Source organism: Hirundo rustica, chromosome Z (genome assembly GCF_015227805.2).
Source record: "Hirundo rustica isolate bHirRus1 chromosome Z, bHirRus1.pri.v3, whole genome shotgun sequence".
In the NCBI taxonomy this organism is placed as follows: Eukaryota; Metazoa; Chordata; class Aves; order Passeriformes; family Hirundinidae; genus Hirundo; species Hirundo rustica.
In genome coordinates this window covers 19,022,896-19,043,502 of record NC_053488.1, presented here as the reverse complement: position 1 = coordinate 19,043,502, position 20,607 = coordinate 19,022,896, and the positions used below count along the sequence as shown (strand labels likewise).

The 20,607-nt window shown below is 37.7% G+C and overlaps 1 protein-coding gene across 3 annotated transcripts in view; it reads right to left on the bottom strand.

Moving 5' to 3' along the window:
- PRLR (prolactin receptor) overlaps window positions 1-20,607 on the bottom strand; it is a 151,841-nt gene that overhangs the window by 22,273 nt on the left and 108,961 nt on the right. The gene's annotated exons all lie outside the window — the stretch shown is intronic.

The window sequence follows — 20,607 nt, the reverse complement described above, 5'->3', positions numbered from 1 at the left end:
GAGAGAGTTGGGGGAGGAGCTCTAGCAGTCTCATCAGCGAAAATCGAGTGCAAGGAACGAATGACACCTGACTCCCAAAGCACAGCCAGACCATTGTCCTCAAATGTTGCCCACCAAACAAATCCCCTTCCCCACTGACTTACTGACTGAAGGTGGCAGGACACTCATTAAGGGATGTAGTGGAAGAAAGGGGAATAAACAGTTCAGTGTAAACTGGTGGCTTGTCAGACCGAACTGTGTGCCGGATCACTGTAGTCTACCCTATAATCTCATTAAACCCTATTCTTTTCTCCTGTCTGGATGGACTGTTCTGAGTGGTACCTTTGGATGCTAGTGAACTCTCAACTGGATTAGCCAATGAAGAAAGAGGATTGCAAACTTCCAGGTTCAAATGTAGATCCCACACAGCTGGGCAGCACAAGAGGATCTGGGACCAGCTATGACATCAGCTGAACCATCTAAAAGAAGCTACTGGAGCGGTCCATTTCTTTATGTGCAAAAGCACACCTATATATGTAGATCTACACATTAGGACATTGCTGATGCACTTGGCCCCGGTTTGGGTTTTGTGTCCATGTACCTACCCACTGGGAGCAGCTGCTCAGCTTTACTACAGGCAGAAACTGAGCGTAGAGACCCACAGAAGCCTCACATCTGTGGGGCTGCCTGACTGAGCTGACATGTACACTGACATGCAATGTTTTACCAAAAAATCCCTACTTTGTTTAACCACCTGCTCTCTGCCATCCACTCTAAATACACTACTCTGTGAAGAAAAAATTTAGATGAGCAACTAATCGGTCAGAGCAATAAAACTACTTATGTATTAGGTAACTAATTTTGCAAACACTAACTTCATCGTTGCTTCTCTGACAAAATTTGTCTGTAAACAATTTGAAACAAAACAGAGTATTTTCTAACTAACAATAAGAATGGTCCCAGAGACCAGGTGGGAAGACATATTACTCAGTTACCAGGGGATTCTTTTGCTTGGTTCCATTTCAGTAAAGCTAATGAGAGCAATAAAAATACCATGAAGTTATTTGGCAGCTAGATATTTTGCCATTACAGAGGAACAGATTTAAGTGACAACAATAAACGGGGCGAGTGCGTGTGTGTGTGTGTGTGTGTGTTATGTGCATATTAAAAAGGGCATCAATAATATGTAGCTTAATCTGGCAGAAATGTTTGCAGTTACTCAACCATGGCATAAGGTGAAATGTAGTCGAAAGATAGAGGTCAATAAATCACTCCTGCTTTAGAGGACAGAAATCTGTTTGAGATCGTGCATTCTGGGAACACTGTTTGACTCAAGATTGGCTGAATAGAGTCTTCTACTACTTGGTACTACATCAAAAATACAGTTCTATCCTTCCAGCAAATTTGATTCTGCTTTCATTACTTTCTTTGTCAGGAAGTGATATTATGAACTAGTGGTGAGTGTCCCTACACATGTGACTGACATAAAATGTGTTTTTTACCAAAAAACCAAAGTTGCAACAGTGCCATAAGCACTGGCTTCATCATATCACCACCAACTGGAAAGGATCATGATAGAGTAACCTTAACCTTCTGCTGTAACTAGACCAATGACTCTCATCCAAGTATTTCTACATCAAACAATTGTTATTCAAATCATATTTATTTTGATAGTCCTGAGAATAAAGAGGTAATCCTGCTGTCTTACGTACTGTTCAAAAGGTTCCTGCTCTTAAGAACTGAAAATATAAGTAGCCAATTAATAATATATCATGGAAAAAAGGTATTGAAAAGGTGGATAAAACTTGCGTATTTTTGGCTTGAGACTAAGTATTATTTTATCAGTAAAATATTTTCAAAATATCCCATAAACTGGAAACTGCCTATGAAGGATCAGTTTTAGAAAATTTGTTTTGGAATGTCACAAATTCTTTTTCAACTAAAGTCAATAAATTAAAGTGTTCAAAAATCCAAAATGAACAAGTATCACCAAATAACATAAAGCATTTTGGTTTGCAGTTTTCTTTCCAGTAGAATGCTTTCTGACATCTAATCAAATATTTGTAGGTTTTCCAGTTTTCCAATAAGATCATGTTATGATGAAAATTTTCTGATTATTTTCAATTATACACAGAATTTCAATGAGTAATGCAATGGCATGAAAATCTTGCTATTTTCTGGGGGAAGATGCTGGTGTAGAGACGAGAAGTTTTATTGCAGTGAGACAAAAATTGTGATGACTTCAGAGAAAGCAAAGGAACAGGACTTTGGATGTAGTAAAGGGAATACAATAATGGACATAAGTGTGAGACATTAGCGGGAATAAGACAGTGAAGAATAACACAGAAATTGGAAAGAAGAAATAATCTGTTGGGACAGGTAATAGAAGGTCAGCTGAAGTTATAATTTTGAATGTATTCCATCATCCCATATGAGCTGCAAAGTTCTGTCCACTAGATACTAACCCCAAATAGCTTTTTCTTGTCGAACTCAGGCTGTGGAGCTGGATGGAGGAGAAGCATCTCCTGCATCCTAGTGCCTGCAAGTATCAGTGCGACAATGCTGAAAAAAGCTGTGACCATAGCTCTAGAGAAGTTTCTTTATACCCTTGTAGTGGGACAGATAATTTTGTCTGCGTCTGGGTTTGGAGTCTATCTTCAAAGCTTTACAACTGTGGTAGGACTCTAAAAGTAAGAACTTGGCTGCAGGGGAGTGAATTTTCTTCTTCAATCACAAATATGGTTAGCAATAAACCGTATTAACAGTGGGAGCAGAGAATAACAATAGTTTTCTCTTTTAGTGATCTCTTTTTCAAGAGGTCCTCAGTATGAAGTTGTAAAAGCAACTGTTTTTTTGTGTTTTTCTGAGACTTATTGTATACTTACACTTGAATTGTTAGGTGACTGTAGAGTTATTCTGTGAAAAAATGCAATTACCAAAATTGCTACTCCAATCAAATTGAAAAAAACACTCAATGTCCTATAATTTGTGAGCATGAACATTTCTCAAACATATTCCCAAAGCTTCAAAATTGTTGGTAAAAGAGCTTTGTGGTTGCATGCTAAAGGCCACCGTTGATGACATGTACAGTAAGTGACACATAGGTTAGCTAAAGGAATGAAAAATTGTTATCCTGGTAAATCTAAAACCAATTATTTGAGAGAAATTGCTGACAATAATGGGAACACAACAGTAGTAAACCTTCAGCCTTCAGTGTGCTGAACTAAGTTGATTATATTTTAGCACTCTTAAAGCATTATACCCCCTTTAATATTGAAATATGTGGATATGCAGAGAAGTATCTTTATCATGCCTAGGTCTTATCCTTATCTTGCCTAGGCATTTTATGGATCTACTCAGGTACCTAATTCCTGAGTAGACTTGTATTTAACACATTTAATAAAGATATTATTCTCTATAGGAGTTTATATAGGTGGCATTTATCTCTAATGTCAGTAGAAAACGTACAATGTCTTCATGAGGAGAGCCTTCATACAGAAAGTCAAATGTTCAAGCTACTGTGAACTCCTCCACATGCTAAACCATTAATAGTATCAATATTGCTCTATCACAACCCTGTTAAGTTCTTTATAGATTGTCATATCCCAGGAAAACAAACAAACAAACAAACAAACAAACAAACAAACAAACTAACTAACTAACTAACTAACTAACTAACTAACTAACTAACTAACTAACTAACTAACACCCCCCAACCCCCCCCAAACAAAAAAACACAAACAAACAAAAAAACCAAACAAACCCCAACAACAACAACAACACCTAAAAATGAAACAAAACAAAACAAAAATACCAAAACCAACCACCCCCCTCTCCCCCCCCCAAAAACAAAAAAGCAAACGTTTAGCAGTGGAAGAATGCTGATGTTCCTAAAAGCTGCAATATGCATTCTGAGGGAATTGGATTCACCCTTGGATCAGGACTACAAATTTCCCTTATGATTTCTTCATGATGAATCTATAAACAGAGTGAATATAGCACTAACCTGATCTACTCCGCATCTTCAACTCAGGTTGCTAATTGGAGATTTGATATAGATCTTCTCAGCTATGGTGAATTGTGGTTTAGAGTTTTCCTTTTTTTTTGAAGTGAAAGGAAATGACTCTGAGGTTGCAGACTGTGAGATTTTCATGTACTTGTTTACAGAATAAAGACTAATCCTGCAGTCTCTGGAGGTTAAAAGTAAATTCATTAATCAATTTATTCATTAACCCAATTCATTCACTAAGTCATTTGCTCAGCTCCTTAGGAACTGCAATGACAGTACTGCCTCCTATTGAAGAATAGTAATATTTGCATTTCTAACCATAAATTAACACTTGTCAAGAATCTATTTGAAGAAATTAATTTTGCAAAGAAAGAGGAAGCTTCTTGATGATGCAAATTAAAAAAATAGCTTCACAAATAGATCAACTAACTATGGGATATTAGGTTTCAGACTGTGGATAGTGTTTAATTTTAGACAAAAAATGCTTCTCTCTTAGCTCTGCTGTATCAAAAAATGTGTCCAACTAGATTAACAAGAATGTAGAAGTTTGCCCTGCTCCTCTTTGTTTTGCACACTTAGTTAAAAAATGAAGAAATAGCTACTTAACCATTTAGAGAAGAAAATATTTCAAGGTTTAAGAAATATATTCTACACTAGACCAAAACCTATTTTAACGCTTTTCTCCAGTACACTTCTGCTATTTGGTGAAAAAAGAATAAAATGAAGAAATTTTGGTTGGAGCATTTATCAACGTATCAGGCTACACTTGTTTTATCAGGAAATATTCTTGATTCAATGCATATTGTATAGCTTATAGTGGCTGTGAAATTTCTTATTTGCACCAAGGCTCAGATTGGACCTATGGTGTGTACAGTAATTACCAAGATCTAGAGGCTTTATTACACTGTGTAATGACTTAACTTTGGAACACTGGAGTCAACGCTGGCACCCTCTCTCTTTGAAATAGCATGCTCCTTCAAGATTATAAATCCACATTCAGCTTAGGGGGCAAAGGGGAAGATGGGAAGGGGGTATTGGAGTGATCCTTTCAGCTAATCGCAAGCAAAACGATCTGATTTTTACCTAAAAGAAATTGAAAGTGAAATTTAAAAGCTTCAGTAACTTCAGGTAGACAAAGATTAAGTTTTTTAATGCCCAAGAATCTGAAATGTCAAGTCTGCATCTTTTAATCCTATAAAGGCTGTCTCACAAAATCATAATGCCCCCCGCCATATTTGAAGTTTGACATAGCAATAAGTCTGACATAGCAGTGACATTTATTTTAAAAGTATTTATTAACTACAAGGAATCAAAGAAAAGGCACAAGCATCAGAAACATTCATGCTTGCCCTCTTTACTTGATGGTGTACTTAATGGTACATTGCAGCAAACTAGGAAACTTAAGTAAGAACTGATATAATTTAGATGCGTGGGAATTTAGATCACTAGAAATCAATTATCAGCCTCTATAACTACCATTAACCCATTTTGTTTCATATCCCAACACAATAAACTTTAATTTTTTGATTTTTGGTAGGCACCCAGTTACCCAGTCATATTTCAAATGATAAAAACATTCATTTTGTGTCTAATCCACTATATTTCTTCCACAATTCCTGGAATAAAAACCTTATGCTGACATTTATGAAATGGCAGGTGGAAAAATGCTGTAACTGTGGGTATTACTTAGGGTAATAACAGAAAGGCTTTTAAATCCTTGCTTGCATAAAGGCTGACCTTTTCCATTGATATAAAAGTAATTCCTGTTGAAACTTGGATCCACCCTTTAGCCATTATTGTTACCTGCATATTTTCAATTTCAATTTCAAATTCAAATTTTTCAGTGATTCCTTTATTTTTATGTGTCTGAATCTGCTTGGCTTCATGCCCTAAATCACAGCATATTTAATATAACTTAAAGGAAAAAATCACTGAAGAGTAACATAGTCATGTTTTGAATTCCTATTTTAATTTAATCTTTGATTTGCCCCATTGACAGTATGTTGAATGTATGATCTGACACTGTTAAAATCCTGGCACCAGACTTGCAAGTTAAATTCAGATTTATTTATTTGTTCATTTATTTATTTGTTTCTTTGTTTGTTCATTTGTTTGTTTGTTTACTGGGCATGGTAAAAACCTTGAGCCAAAATCCAAAATCATTCAGGTTTCTGTCTTCCTTCAGGTCTGCTCCCACTGGAAATCTGGGCTTCCTTCGGATGGTTACACCTCTGACAAAGCTGTCAATAAACAAACCTTGGGTGACAAACACCAGCACACAGAACAAAACAGATATGAAGCAGCAGGGAACTCTGAGGTTATTGAGTCCCACCTGTGACAGATTTCTACCTTGTCAACCAGACCATGACACTGAGTGCCATGTCCAGTCATTTCTTGAGCAACTTCAGCACTTCCCTGAACAGCCTGTTCCAATGCTTGAGAACTCTTCCCATGAGGAAATTCTTCCTAATGTCCATCCTGAACAACCACTGGCACAACTTGAGACAATTTCTCCTTGTCCTGTCACTTGCTGCCTGGTAGAAGAGCCTGACCCCCACCTGGCTACACCCTCCTTTCAGGGAGTTGCAGAGAGTTGCAAGACCCCCCTTTACCTTCCTTTTCTCCAGGATTAACATACCTTGACACTCCTCACAGAATTTACTCTCTAGACCTTTCACCAATTCAGTTGCTCTTCTCTGGATTTGAGCTCACAGAAGATACTAAGGCTCTATGAACCAGCCACAAAAGTGCATAGAAGAGGCAATTTTCCTTGCGCCCTACAGAGTTTTGTCCCAGGTGCAGCTGAGACAGAGTAGGGAGCTCAGTTTGCAAAATTGCTGTCTGGATGAAGAACAAGTTTTGAGGTTAGCTCCAGATGGTCTTTCAAGACACAAATAGCAATAGAACCTTAAGAGGGCAAAACTGTTGCAGACAGTATGGATGGACAATTGAGGCATTTTGAAATCTTCAGATGTAAACATATATTTTAAAAATAAGTAGACCAAGTGAGTAACGGAACTGAGATGTAAATACCATTTTTCTGCTTTTTAAACTTAGCTTTCTTAAAGCTGATTTTAACTTCACTTTCAGAGTCCCATCTACATTTAAACATTTGCATAGCACTGTTCTATGTAGTGTGTGGATTGGTACAAAAATTATTAACTATTCAACAATACAGATCAATTATTCTTCACAGATAAATGCTGCTGAGTAACAAATACAGTAAGAACATTTTCAGTTCAACTGCCAGCTCTGTGGTACTCTTAAACTGATTCAGAAGCCTATAGCTTACCTCAGTTCTCTATTCTGGACCACAGTGTGAACTCCTCTGGATGCACAGACATCCAAAATCACACAGATTGAGAAGCATACAAGCATACAGATCTGAACACTCAGCACTAACCCCATGTATGAATATGTCACTGCTCTTCAAGAAAGCCTTAGAATGATATGTCATCTTATCCAGATAAGAGATAGACCCCAGCTCTGGAAGATTAAATCAACATAGCAACATTTAGCCACTGCTCACAGCCCAGTAACTCTTTGGTATGAAAAAGAAATCAAGGGGACACAGCTTTTAACAGATTTCTGTAACATTCCTTCTCCAGAGGTGAAAAAGAATGGTGGTTCTGCAAATTGTTGATGCACCCTGCATTTCAAAATCTGCTCCACTATTTCAGTTTCCCATTCTTACTGATCACCTCTTTAATCACATAAACAAAATTCATTCTCTGAAAGGTGAAACAGTTGCTTGAAAACACTGACATATGCATAAATGCATATGAAAGGAAAAAGTAATCGACTCTTTTTAGATCTCAAAACTTCTAACTTGAGCAAGAGCTCTTACTTTTTAAACCTGTGTATACTTAGAAGAGTTTCACAGTTATGTATATACAACAGTATAGACAAACAGAAAATCACCAAGTCAAGAAGTACATAGTAACAACTACCCTGCTATACAAAGTATGACTCTTTATTCTTCAGGAATCTGAAAGCTTAGTAGCAGTAGCTCAGTGTCTGTTTTGCTATGGAACTAAATTAACATGGATTCAGTTTTATGTCACTGAATAAATGCATTTTTGCCACTTAATGCATTAAATATATACAATCAATTCTTTACTAGAAATTAAAATGGACAGGAAATAATTTGTTCTTTTGGTATCATGACAGGGCAAATAGTACAGAATATGGGGTAAATGCATCAAATGGAGATGTAAACCACCAGCAGAATGCACTGTCACACCAATAATAGCAATAACTATGTTAACAACCAGTGCAGAAATACAGACAGCAAATGTTAAAATGAGATGCAATTCTCCATGCTGTCCACAAGTGAAATTGGTAGGAACCTTCATTGGTTCAAAACCTTGGAAACCAGAGTCTCAGTTTGGACATGCTGCTGCTGCTTCTACATACCTGGAATTCTTTGTAGTTCCCACTGTGGAAATGGGAGTTTTGGTACACAAAACTCCGCATAAAAGGAAGGAAAAAAATTGAGAGCAGACACCAATGGTGGACACCAAGTCTTCCAGATACCATTCTAGAGTTTGAGAAGACAGAAGTGAGTATCAGAAAGCACTTGTATGTTCTGCTGATGAAGAGGGAGAATTAGAACTCATCTTCAGGGTTTTACTCCCATCCCTTCCAGCAGCTGAGTCTCTGACATCTTGTTCATTTGCAAAACAGGTGGGCATCTCACTGTGATGTGTGTCTTTTTAACTACACTTATAGTTTCCAAGTTGGTTGAAATTAATGTTTCCAAGATACTTTAAGGACTTTATATTGAAGGGATTATTAGTGAGATGAATTATTTGTAGCAGTGATTTTGTTGTAAATAACTAAAAAAATCCAAGTGGCAGAAATTTTAGTTAACATTTCAAGGAGTCACAGAATGGATGAAATTAGAAGACCTTTGGAGAATGTCTAGTCCCCTGCAGTGCCCAAAGCAGGGTCAGCTAGAGCATTTTGCTCAGCATAATGTCCAGTTGGGCTTTGAATATCTCCAAGAAATTCCACAACTGACTGCCCTTACAGTAGATAATATTTTTCTTAGGCTTAGGTGCATTTTCCTGTACTACTGTTCATCCTGTTTCTTGTTCTTTCCCTGGATGCCACTAGGAAAAGCCTGCCTTAATCTACTTCACTTCCCCATTCACCCATCAATGAAGTTCCCCCAAAAGTTCTGTTTTCCTAGTAGAACCATCCCATCTCTTTATTATCTTACACATCCTTTTCTGGACTTACTGTGGTATGCCCATGTTTTTTTCTGCTACGGAACTCCAGATAGAACTCCAGGTGCTTTAGCCTGAGGCTGTTTAACCCTTCAGGACAACACTTGAAAAATAAAGCTGAAATATACAACTAATTCCATTGAGTGAGAAATGGAGAGATAATGAGGCCAGCTCCAAGAAGAACTTTGCTTTAGAGCTCTGCAATGCTCATTTTCCACTGGTGTATATGTATAAGAACTGGCATAGAGGATCAGAAAATTCTGGTTCTAATCCTGAATCTCCTATTTTATTTTATATGATCTTTTTTCCATTAGTCAAAATTTGATTCCTTTTTTAGAGGAAATCTGCTCATAAGGCATCAGCAAATGACTGAATTCCTTTACAAACCACTTTATTTTTGACTTTACAGCCAAACCATTAAGTAAGTCATATAAATTCTCAACCTGGGAACAAACTGTCATTCTTCAGAAAGTTCATCTGTTTGTGTTTGGCTAACTGCATGGAAAATAAAAGCTTTGTCATTTCCTGGTATTTTTTTTCTCTCTCTCCATTAGCATTCAGGTTGGTAATCCCTAATAAGAACGACATACTTGGCATTTCTATTTGAGTGTAATTTTCACTGCAATGAAACTATATCCCAGAATATCTTAATGATAAGCATTTTACAAAAATTCTAGATTGATAGCACACATCCTATTGCTGAACTTTGTCCTTTATAGCATCTACAAAATATGCAGGTCTGTTTTTCTTGCAGCTTAAGTTACACAATAACATTTGACACTACAACCCAGAAAAACCCTCTACTTTTATGATCAAAAGAGTACTAGGTTATAACATCTGGGTGGAGCACCTGATTGTGATGGGCTGGCCCTGTCTGGATGCCAGGTGCCAACCAAAGCTGCTCTGTCAGTCCCCTGCTCAGAGGGGCAGGGGAGAGAAAACTCAAGGAAAGGCTACTAGGTCCAGATAAGTCAGGAAGAGATCACTCACCAATTACTGCCTCAGGCAAAATAGACTTGACTTAGGGAAATGAGTTTAATATATTACCAATCAATGCAGAGTAAGATAATGAGAAATAAAAGTAAAGCTTAAAGCACTTTTCCCCAGACCCTCCTACCCAGGTTCAGCTTCACTCTCAATTTCTCTACTTTGCCCCCCCACCAAGGTAGGTGGATGGGGAGTGGGGGTTGTGGTCAGTTCATCACAGAGGAAAGACTCCTCACACTCCTCCCCTTCTCCCACGGGGTCTCTCCCATGAGAGACAGTCCTCCACAAACTTTTCCTACTCAACATGACTCTTTCCCATGGGCTGCAGTTTTTCTTGAACTGCTTCAGCATTGGGTTCCCTCCACAGAGTGCAGTCACTCAGGAGCAAGCTTCTCCACTGTGGGCCCCTTGTGGAGTCACAAGTCCTGCCAGCAAACCTGTTCCAGTATGGGCTGCTCTGTCCATGGGCCATAGGTCCTGTTAGGAGCCTGCTTCAGCATGGGCTTCCAGTGGGGCCACAGCCTCATTTGGGCATCTCCCTGCTCCACTGTGGGCTCCTCCAGGGGCTGCAGGTGGATCTCTGCTCCCCCATGGACCTCCAGGGGCTGCAGGGGCACAGCTGCCTCACCATGGGCTGCACCTCAGGCTGCAGGGGAATTTCTGCTCCGGCAGCTGGAGCAGCTCCTGCCCCTCCTCCTTCACTGACCTTGTGCCTGCAGAGCTGTTCCTGTCACACACTCTGACTCCTCTTTCCTTTCTGTGAGTGTGCAGAAGTTTTCCTCCCAGAAGTGCTGCCACTGTTACTGGTGGGCTCAGCCTTGGCCACTGGTGGGTCCATCTTGGATCTGTCCAGCATTAGCTCTGTTGGATATGTGAGAAGTTTCTGGCAGCTTCTTAGAGAAGCCACTCCTGTCATCCCCTGCTACAAAACCCTCCTCACACAAAACCAATACACTGACTAAGGACATTGTAAATTGAGGAAATAGGCTCTCTGCCAGCTCTACCATGGCAGCATAAAGGAAGAAAATACTCATCCTGGTTGTTGTAATGATTAATGTACTATCCCTCTGCTCAAGCCAGGAGATGAGGCTTGAATCACAGCTAGCTAGTACAAAACAAAACTGTTTTCAAATAATTCCATTCTACACAGTGGTATTAACCTTTGTTGATGGTGTCAGGGTATGACGAGTGGCTTGGGATGTTGCTTATCCCTTACACCCTCAGATACACTAAATACTTCTTGGCCACTGATAACACTTTGTGCCCTTGAATATAGTAAGTCTGTAATTTTGTGAGAACAAAAGCTCTCTTAGTAACAGTTTTGCAATACTGACTCAACAGAATTTAAGTTCTGAAAATTGTCAAAAACATGTAATTAAAGCTGAGACCAGCCTGGAAGAAAAAACATGGTTTTCCATGCAGTGGAACTTAAAAAGGCTGATTTTCCAATTACTTATTTCACCTTGCCACTTCAACACTAGCTTCCTTCTCCCTGACATCCTCTATTTTACTTTTTTCTGGTAAGCCTGTAACAGTGTTTCTGTTCACTCTGATGATGCAGTTCTCTTTTTATGGGTTGCCACCTGAGCAAAGAGGGGATAGGCTTTTAAAAAATATGTGGACGACAAATTATTGTCTCACTTGGATAAGAATGAACTTGTTTGGTCATTTGCTTAGAAACCAGGAGACATAAGTTAAATTATCATCTCATTCAAGGAAAATTAGTCCCAAATAACTTATTTCTTATGATGTATAGTAATCTGGGCTAGAATTGCTCTCTAGTCCTCTTTTTTTCCATTCTGGCTGAGAATGCAAGAGTTAAAGTGACAGAGAAAAAATATAACCAGGACAGACTCTAACTACAGGTTCATCTTTAAAGTACTTGGATGGAAAGGAATGAGGTTTGCTTGATCCTTGCTCAAACTTTCTCTTTATTTTAGTGGCAGCTTAATGTAAAATACATGAAGAGACCTGAGGGAAGGAAACACAATACTTTAGAATAGTAATGCAAAAGAATGTGCAAGATAGTCTGTATCTGAATGCAAATGTGAAAAATTAATTGCTGCTTAATTGACAGGGTGGTTGAGACTGCTACAGAAGTTAAGGAAGAACATGAAAACCCAAGAGGTTTTCATGATTGATTAGGAACTGTCTTTGAGCCCTGTCTAGCTTGCTCTGCTGGTGACAAATTCACCAGGAAATGTCAAAGAGATAGGCCAGTAGTTTTGTTTGGAAAAAAAGTCAGAAGGAGAGGTTTGGAATTGTAGATTCTTTTGCAGTCACTACAGAGAAGACAGACGGAGTTGTCTATTCAGTTGAATGCAGATTAAGATGTGGAGGGAGAACAAAAGAGGATCAAGAAAAGGCTCCTGTAGAGAAAGAAGAGCTAGGACATGCTGTAGCAGAATCATGGAAGACAAAGGAGAAGGAAAACTCTCTCCTGTTGTGTGTGTCTGTACATGTGAGCATGCAGAAAGGAGGAGAAGCTGAGAAAGAAAAGAGTGGGGTAGAGAAAAAGGGACCAAATTACTTACCTTTGCAATTGCTTTTTTAGAGAGAAACCAAATACTTGGCAATTAATTGATACTTCATATCAATTGCATATAAAACATTGAAAGTTTGCATATAAGGACGTGTGGTGTTGCCAACTATTTCTGTTTGTAAAATTAGACTTGCAGAAGCATGTATTTGTTTAATTTTCTTTTCAAAAGAAATGTCCTAAAAACATTTTCTTCTTTTGTTCTAAAAATGTTCTTGAAGAGCAATCAATACAGTTTGTCTGAACACAGGTAAAAAAGTCAAAAAAGATAGGTGACCTCAACTGAACATCTGCTTAATATGGAATGTAGAAAACCAAGAACACATTTGTTTAGAACTCCATGAAATCCTGTGAACACTTGCAGCTTGAGTAAACAAACCTGCAAGATTAAGAAGCGTGACAGCCATATATTCTCCTGTATATATTGAATTACACTAAGTTAGATAGGACAGGTAAATCTTACTGCCAAGAATGAAACAATCAGCTAAGTACAAGCTACTTCTTACCAAGAGCTCTGCTAATGAAGGATTAAAAAAGCAGAGGTAACTGTGTGGGAGCTGCACTCAGGAATCATTTAATTCAGGAAATGCTGAACACAGAAAAAGACTGTGTCTGTATGGAAGCACACTGTAAAAAAATGCACTAAAATTTGAAAATAAAAGCAGCAGAAAGACCCATCAGTGTCATGTAAACTTCATGGGACCTATCAAAGTTTGGCAGAACAGCACAAACCCACAGAACTGAAGAATAATTTATGCTGGAGGATCTCTAATCCATCCTCTGCTGAAGGCACCCACAAGACCAGAACATGTTGCTCTGGGTTCATCTATCCTCAGCATGAAAATCTCGAAGGATGGGTACTGCACAACATCTCTGAGGCAGCATGTTCCACTGCCCGTCTGTCCTTAGGGTGAACAAGCAGTACCAGATGCTCAGTGAAGCCTCTCTTGTTTCAACATATGCCTGTTGTCTGTTTGTCCTTCTACCATGCAGAGCCTGCTCTCATCCTTCCAGTTACTTCCCTGCCATCAAAATGGAGGTCTGTATTTTTCCTTTCCGTTTATAGCTCTGCCATCCCATTGTCACTGTCTGGTTGTAATCGAAACCCTTTACTTTCTTGCGGCACTTTTCTGAATTTTAGCCTGTCTTTCTGACAAAGTAATTGCGTATTAATTCTATGATGTTTGTTGCCCATTCTCCATTTTGGAAGCAAATGAAAAGTGTGAAATGAAAAGGACAGTTCCTTCAGTGACATTTGGCTAAGTGTGAAAAATCTAGGAAAAAAAGAAAAAAACCCCACTTGACCTACATGAAAAAGGGTATGTCTATATTTCTATAAAAGGAAACAAAATTGAAACAGATCAAGAAAATGAATTCTAATGAGCTACTGCTGTTTCCTCTTCTTAACTTGAAACCATAATTATGTTTAATTCTTCTGGAATAAGTTTTATTAAATTAAAAAAAAAAAAAAATCATCAGCTTCAATAGAACTGTCAAATTAGGACAGCAAACAGATCTGAAACTCCACCAAAATACTAAGAACAGTTATGTGTGAGACAATTACCAAGTCATATACTGACATGGAATTATTCTGCTTGTTACATTGTGTATTTCAACTTCCCTCTGTTCATATTGTCTGTGTATGGATGCAGTTAGAAATCCACTTCATTGCAAATAAACTAGGTGGTCTCAGTAGGGAAGATAAAACAGATGAGGATTCAGCAAAGACTGTGAGCCAGCCTGTGGGCTCTCACACATTCAGAACAAAAACTGATAATGAAACAGCCTTTAAATCAGGGAGTTTGTTATAGGCTCAGGAAAGGATTACACATTTTGACTACTGTCACATTATCAGCCTTCCCTAGCCAGTTTGGGATGAACATTCCAAAAACTTCACAAGAACAAGCAGCAAAAAACCCTTAACAATCCACAGTTAAAACAAAACCTATTCAAGCTTTGTGTGCAGAAGAAATAGTTCAAGAACATTTTGTGCATGGGGAAAAAGTAATTCTGAAATCATCAAGACTAGAAAGGGCTTGGCCTGATGCAGCTTCCTGTCATTACAGATGAAAGATTAGCATAGGTGGAAATACATTTTTCTCTGTCATTTTCATGAGAAATGCATGTTCCCAGCTCCAGTGTATTCCGGTTAATGTCACTGTCTCCTGTTAGATGGAGGTGTCACATGGCCTCCTGGCCTGTTAGAAAACGACTGTTTGCCTGTTCAATAACATCACTGACAACAACTGTTCACATTTACAGCTATTGAAATGAATGCAGTTATATCAATAACAAATTATCAGTTCATTGTTCTTAGCCCCTAAGGCTGGAGACGCCTCCACAAGGTCCTGGGTGCACGTCTGTAATTCTCTTCATGGTGGTGAGAAGCTGATGTTACTTCCTCAAGGATGCATGGACACAATTAAGGTTGATGTGAAGAGAAAAGACATCACCTTGCCCTTACTCAGCAACAGAAAATACAGTAAGGTTTTAAAATTCTCCTATGCTTTCCCACTTTTCTTTCTTTTTCCTTTTTGGTTTTGTTCATGCAAGTTCTACACCTTGCAAGTTCTGCGGATGTTGTTTTTGTGCTTGTATGGGGAGTGAAATGCCCTCTTCGTCACATAGCATGAATGTATAAGTACCTTGTGAATACTTGGGAAAAAATAAACTAATTCCACTCTGACTCAGAATGTATTCTAGATCATGGGAAAAGTAACATCTTTATTTTAAATAAAACCATGCTGTTTATATGCAATAACTCTGGAAATAGGTATAGAAAATTTCTAATATTATAAAGCAGCAGAGCTCCAGTACTACCTTCAGTGAGTAAACTGATTTGAAGATAAACATAATAATCTCCCTATTTTTGTGTATAAAAAGCTGAAACAAAAACCTGAAAGCAAATTCTTAGAGTGTTCCCTTCATCACAATAGACCAATAAGATCACTAGAGATTCCTTTCTTGAAATATTTGCCTTCCCTATTTTTCAATGTCAATAACTATGTATTTAGGCTTTCCATTCTCTGGTTGCATTTTCCTATGCTATATTTTCTGAAAAGGCACTTATTGCATCAGCTGTTCTAATTTTTCAGATGTTTCCCCTTATTCAGATAAATAAGAAACTTTTTACACAAATAAGTGGAGAAATTATACATCTCTTTTAGTAAACAGCTAATTTCAACTCCATGGAGGTAATTCAAATACAAAAATAAAAGAAGCCAATACAGCTTACAATTTTCCCTGCCAAATTTCACAAAAGCTTCACAATTTCTTTCACACATCATTAACTGTACAGAAATTACCATTATTTTTATCTTCTATGATAGCACAATGAGTGAAATACATTGAATACAGCTGAAAATAAAACTTGGAAGGTTATTTCACTATCAAAGCTTTTATGACAATACATATTTTTAAAATATGTATTTTTTATTTTAATACTGCATGCATTTTTTTTACCATCTAGAAAAGAAAGAATAAGTAAAAACATAACCTTTTTCTTTTAAAATAATTTTTACCATATTTTTCAGTTTATTTTTAGGATGATGTAGTTAGGTTTTTAAGGATTAGAGTGAACTCATGCAAACTGTTTTTGCACAGCATACTATTCTTAAATGAGCTGCTAACAAAAATAATTTGTGTAACATTGCATTTTTGCACTTTATTTTTCAAACTCCAGGTTTGAAATTCCTTTAGCTAACACCTTACAAGCTGAGAAGGATCAAGTAAAAAAATCACAAACTAAGAAGTAGTTTGGAATAACCTGTAGGAGAAATAACTCTTGATGACAGTGTTCTTGGAAACCAACAATGACACTGAGTGTTTCACAAAAACCCCTACAAAAGAAATAAACCTTAATATCACAAAACTCAGATTATAAATTTAAGCCTTCACTGCCTGTCCCAGCAAGATGAAGTATTAGCTTGTTTTTTATGATGCAGAAAGAAGTGAAAGACAAAGTTTATATTGACCTAAGTGTTTGATGGGAAAGAACAGTAACAATGATCTTGACAGAGGATAGCACAAAGGAGTAAAGCCACAGGTTAGGGATGGGGTTTGTGAGTAACCTCAGCAGGGTTGAACAGCCCTCAAGGGTGAGGACAAGGTATGTAAATGATCTTCAAAGGAATTAGGGGCCTGAGTGCACTGATTGCAGGAGAGGAGGGGGAAGCAGGAAAAGAAGTTTAGTTTAAGCTGATATATTCTATGCAGGAGCTGTTTTCAGTAGCTGGATTTTTCTGTAGGGAAAAAGAGTCTTTATATTTTGAACCATTACTGTGTGCATAAAATGTAAAAATCCAGGTGTCATTTTTGCAGCTAGAGAGGAAGCATTGCTGAATTTGAACCTTCAACAGTTTTATGCTTTGCTGTGTCCACATGCCCAAGATAAAAGTAAGCACTATTTACTTAAACCATAAGCTGGCTACTGACCACACACAGAATTCTGTTAATGATTTACACATCCAGGAAAAAAAACCCCTCAGTGTATCAGCACTGTAAAGTAAATTTTCAATAAACTCTGTAGCCATGGGGTAATAAAGTATTTTCTTTCACTCTGTGACCTTACAGAAGCACCAAAACCCTGCTCAGTCACAAAACATTTGTCTGCTAGGTCTCACCAATCTGAGCTGTTTTATAGGAAAGTGAGCAGCCCTGCTCCATCACAGGACAATGTGCATCAAAGACATAAGAATGGGAAGAAACCATCAGCTTGTCTTGGTTATCCCAATGCCCTATTGGCCAAAACAGACCTTGAAGACAAACACAATTCTAAAAGCAAAACAGCAGATCAAATTAAGTAAGCTACAGGGGAAAACAGCAAGAAAAATCATGTAGAAGGGAGATGTAGGTAAAAAAGTATACTTGACACTAAGAACTGAGGTTGATTTTAGCCTAAAAAAAATTCCATGCTGTAGATGCAAACTTCAGCCCTTCACACAACAGAAAAGAATACCACTGCCTAAAGTACAGAGCTGGAAAATGTTCTGCCTAAAAAATTACACATAGAGGTAATAATTGTTGTGGTTTTTAAATTTTCAAAAGATTTGCTTTAGGCTTTATGCAATTTATATGGGATTAGGTCACAAATGCATTGATCCATTCAGCTTGATTTATTTTTTCTCAAAAATCATTGAAGATTTTGCAGAGGAACACTGTCTCAGTGCTGGAACTCCTTCAGCTCTGATGTTTGCCATACAGGTTACCATGGAACTACATAAAATACCTATGAACAAACAAACTTTATATTTCATAACATATTTCACTTTTATTACCATGACATGTTGTTGCTGTGTACTATTTGGTTTCATATTGTATTTCATTTTTATATTGGGCTTTGTAATGGTTTCTTCGGTACCCCCTTGTTCCCCTGGAAAATGTAACATCCCAAAGTTTGCCCCTCCCCTTTTTCCCCGCCCATTCTCCCACATTGTCCCTCCCCTTCCCCCCCCCCCCCCCAATTCTTTTATGTTGGAATGTAATCCAACCCTCTTCCACTCGCACCTATCCCTGATTGGGTAGCGGCTTGTTCCCACATTTAGCCCCTTCTCTGGATATGAGCCAGAGCAACATGTGGAAAACTCTTGGCTCGGGGACTGGGAAAGTGCTCCTGACCCCAGCTGGGGCAGGACCACAGAAGAAAGACTGAATAAAGCCCTGATTTCCTCCCTGATCAAGTGTAGACCTTCCTTTGCCATCAACAGGGATTTGCTCTCTCCTAAGGGAAAGGTTTTCCCAGCCACTCCTGGGTTTTTGGGGCCCTGAGGAAAAATCCTTCCAACCGTGGTTTGTTTCCTGAGCTAGCTGAGGTGAAAACAGAGCCAGGGCTCCATGAGGGAGACAAGCCACAACGTGTGAAATTTCAAGTATTCTTTTTTCCTATAGAGAGCTGGCATATAGAAGATATGAACAAAAAACATGGGCAAGCTGCTAAAAGAAAAAGTTACATTCAAATAAAGGTGGCATCATTAGAGACAATGTACTCAAGTCACTGGATGCCTCGCCTTCCTAAAATCCTTGGAAATACCAGGATTCTGTTAACCATAAATAAAACAGGACTATAAATAAGGAACGAACTAGGACTCACCCAATATGTGTGTATTGATATGTACATACATATGATAGGTATGATTCTAGACATTCCAGGTCATTATTTAAAAAGTTATCCTCTTCTATTTTACTTGAATATGCTGATACTCTTATTAATGAGACTACCAGGAAAAATATGGCTCTTACCTAAAATACTTACTATTAAGATTGCTGCGATGCAAGATCAGGATATTTTATCTTAGGTGAAGGTATATTTATCTATATACATACATAGAGATATAAGTAACTGAGCTTCAATTAAAATAACAACTACTTCCTATAACAACTACTTCATCATATATAACGATGAAACAAAGAGCTTTGTTGCCTGATAAAGTATATCTTATACAGTCCTGAAGAGGAAGATATATTAATTAGATTTGTTTCCACTTGTCCAGAATTTTTTTTACTTTAGATCTCAAATATTGATTTTATTCCACTGTGTTACAGGTTGTACATGTAGGAAAAGCTGCAGCAAAGGGAGGGAAAAGAGGCTCAGCAGGTATGTACAGGCACACATTAAGTCTCTCCTGCAGCTCCTGCTGTTAATGCTGTCCAGAGAGAACAGGTCTCCAGCTCGTGAGGCAGCTGGGGCTGCCAAAGAAAGAGCAAAAGGAGACTGGTATGTGAGGGGGAGTTTTGTGCTCTTATTGTTACACTTTCACATATGGTTGGACTTGATGCTGGAGGTCTTTTCCAACCTCAGGGATTCTGTGATTCTATGATACAAGACCCAGTGTTTTATCTCCAGATCTCAAGGACACCATAAGAAATTACTTTGGGTCAGGAGCACTCCTAAATAATGAAGGTATTTTGTAACTGGGAAAAGAGAAGCTGTACTGTTGGTATAAACTAGCCATGATTTAGGATGCTAAATAGAGCCAGTATTTCTAGACATGCCAGGTCATTATTTAAAAAGTCGTCCTCTTCTATTCTGCTTGATTATACTGATACCTAATAATGACACTACCAGGAAAAATACAGATCTTATCTAAACTATTTATAATTAAGACTGGTGTTCTGCAAGATCAGTATATCTGATCTTACATGAATATTTGAAGGAGAAAAATTTTAATTTTTATAAGGCTTGGCTTAAATACACATCTTTAAAGTGTCTTAAAATTTGTAATTTTTTTTTTTTGAGAGAGCAACAACTATTTATTAATAGCATATTTAAACAGTGAATAAGATTTATTTCCTAGTTCTGTATCAAAACCAGAAATTCTCTTTCTTATCTACTCTATTCAATTCAGCTAGATATTACAACCCCATGTGAGAAAAGAAGCCCTGGATTTGAAGTACTCTTACACAAGAAAAGTGGGTGCACCAACTGGAGCTAATAATAACACAGCAAAAACCCAAGTAGCCTGTAAGACTATGTACATAACCTACAGAAGTGTCTGCAGCAACTATTGCTGAATGAAAATGCAATGAAAATGAAAATTGAAAAATGACAACCCTAAATGGAATAAGAAAAAAAATTACAAGGAATATATATAGTGACCACATATATTTAATTTCTTCAGAAACTATTATTTGCAGATTTACTCTTTCAATGACATTGCCAGAACCTACTCGTAATGCTGAACACCAAATTCAGTACTAAAATTTTCCATGAATCTTGAAAAATATCTCCATCTCTGAATCAGAGGATAAAATAAACTCAAAAACAAAAGACACTGGTGCTTTCATTTTTTCCCTCGTATAGTGCAAAGTCTTGATTTATTTCTGTTTTAGTTCAACCTTTCAGTGTCTGTGAATGAAAGCCTATG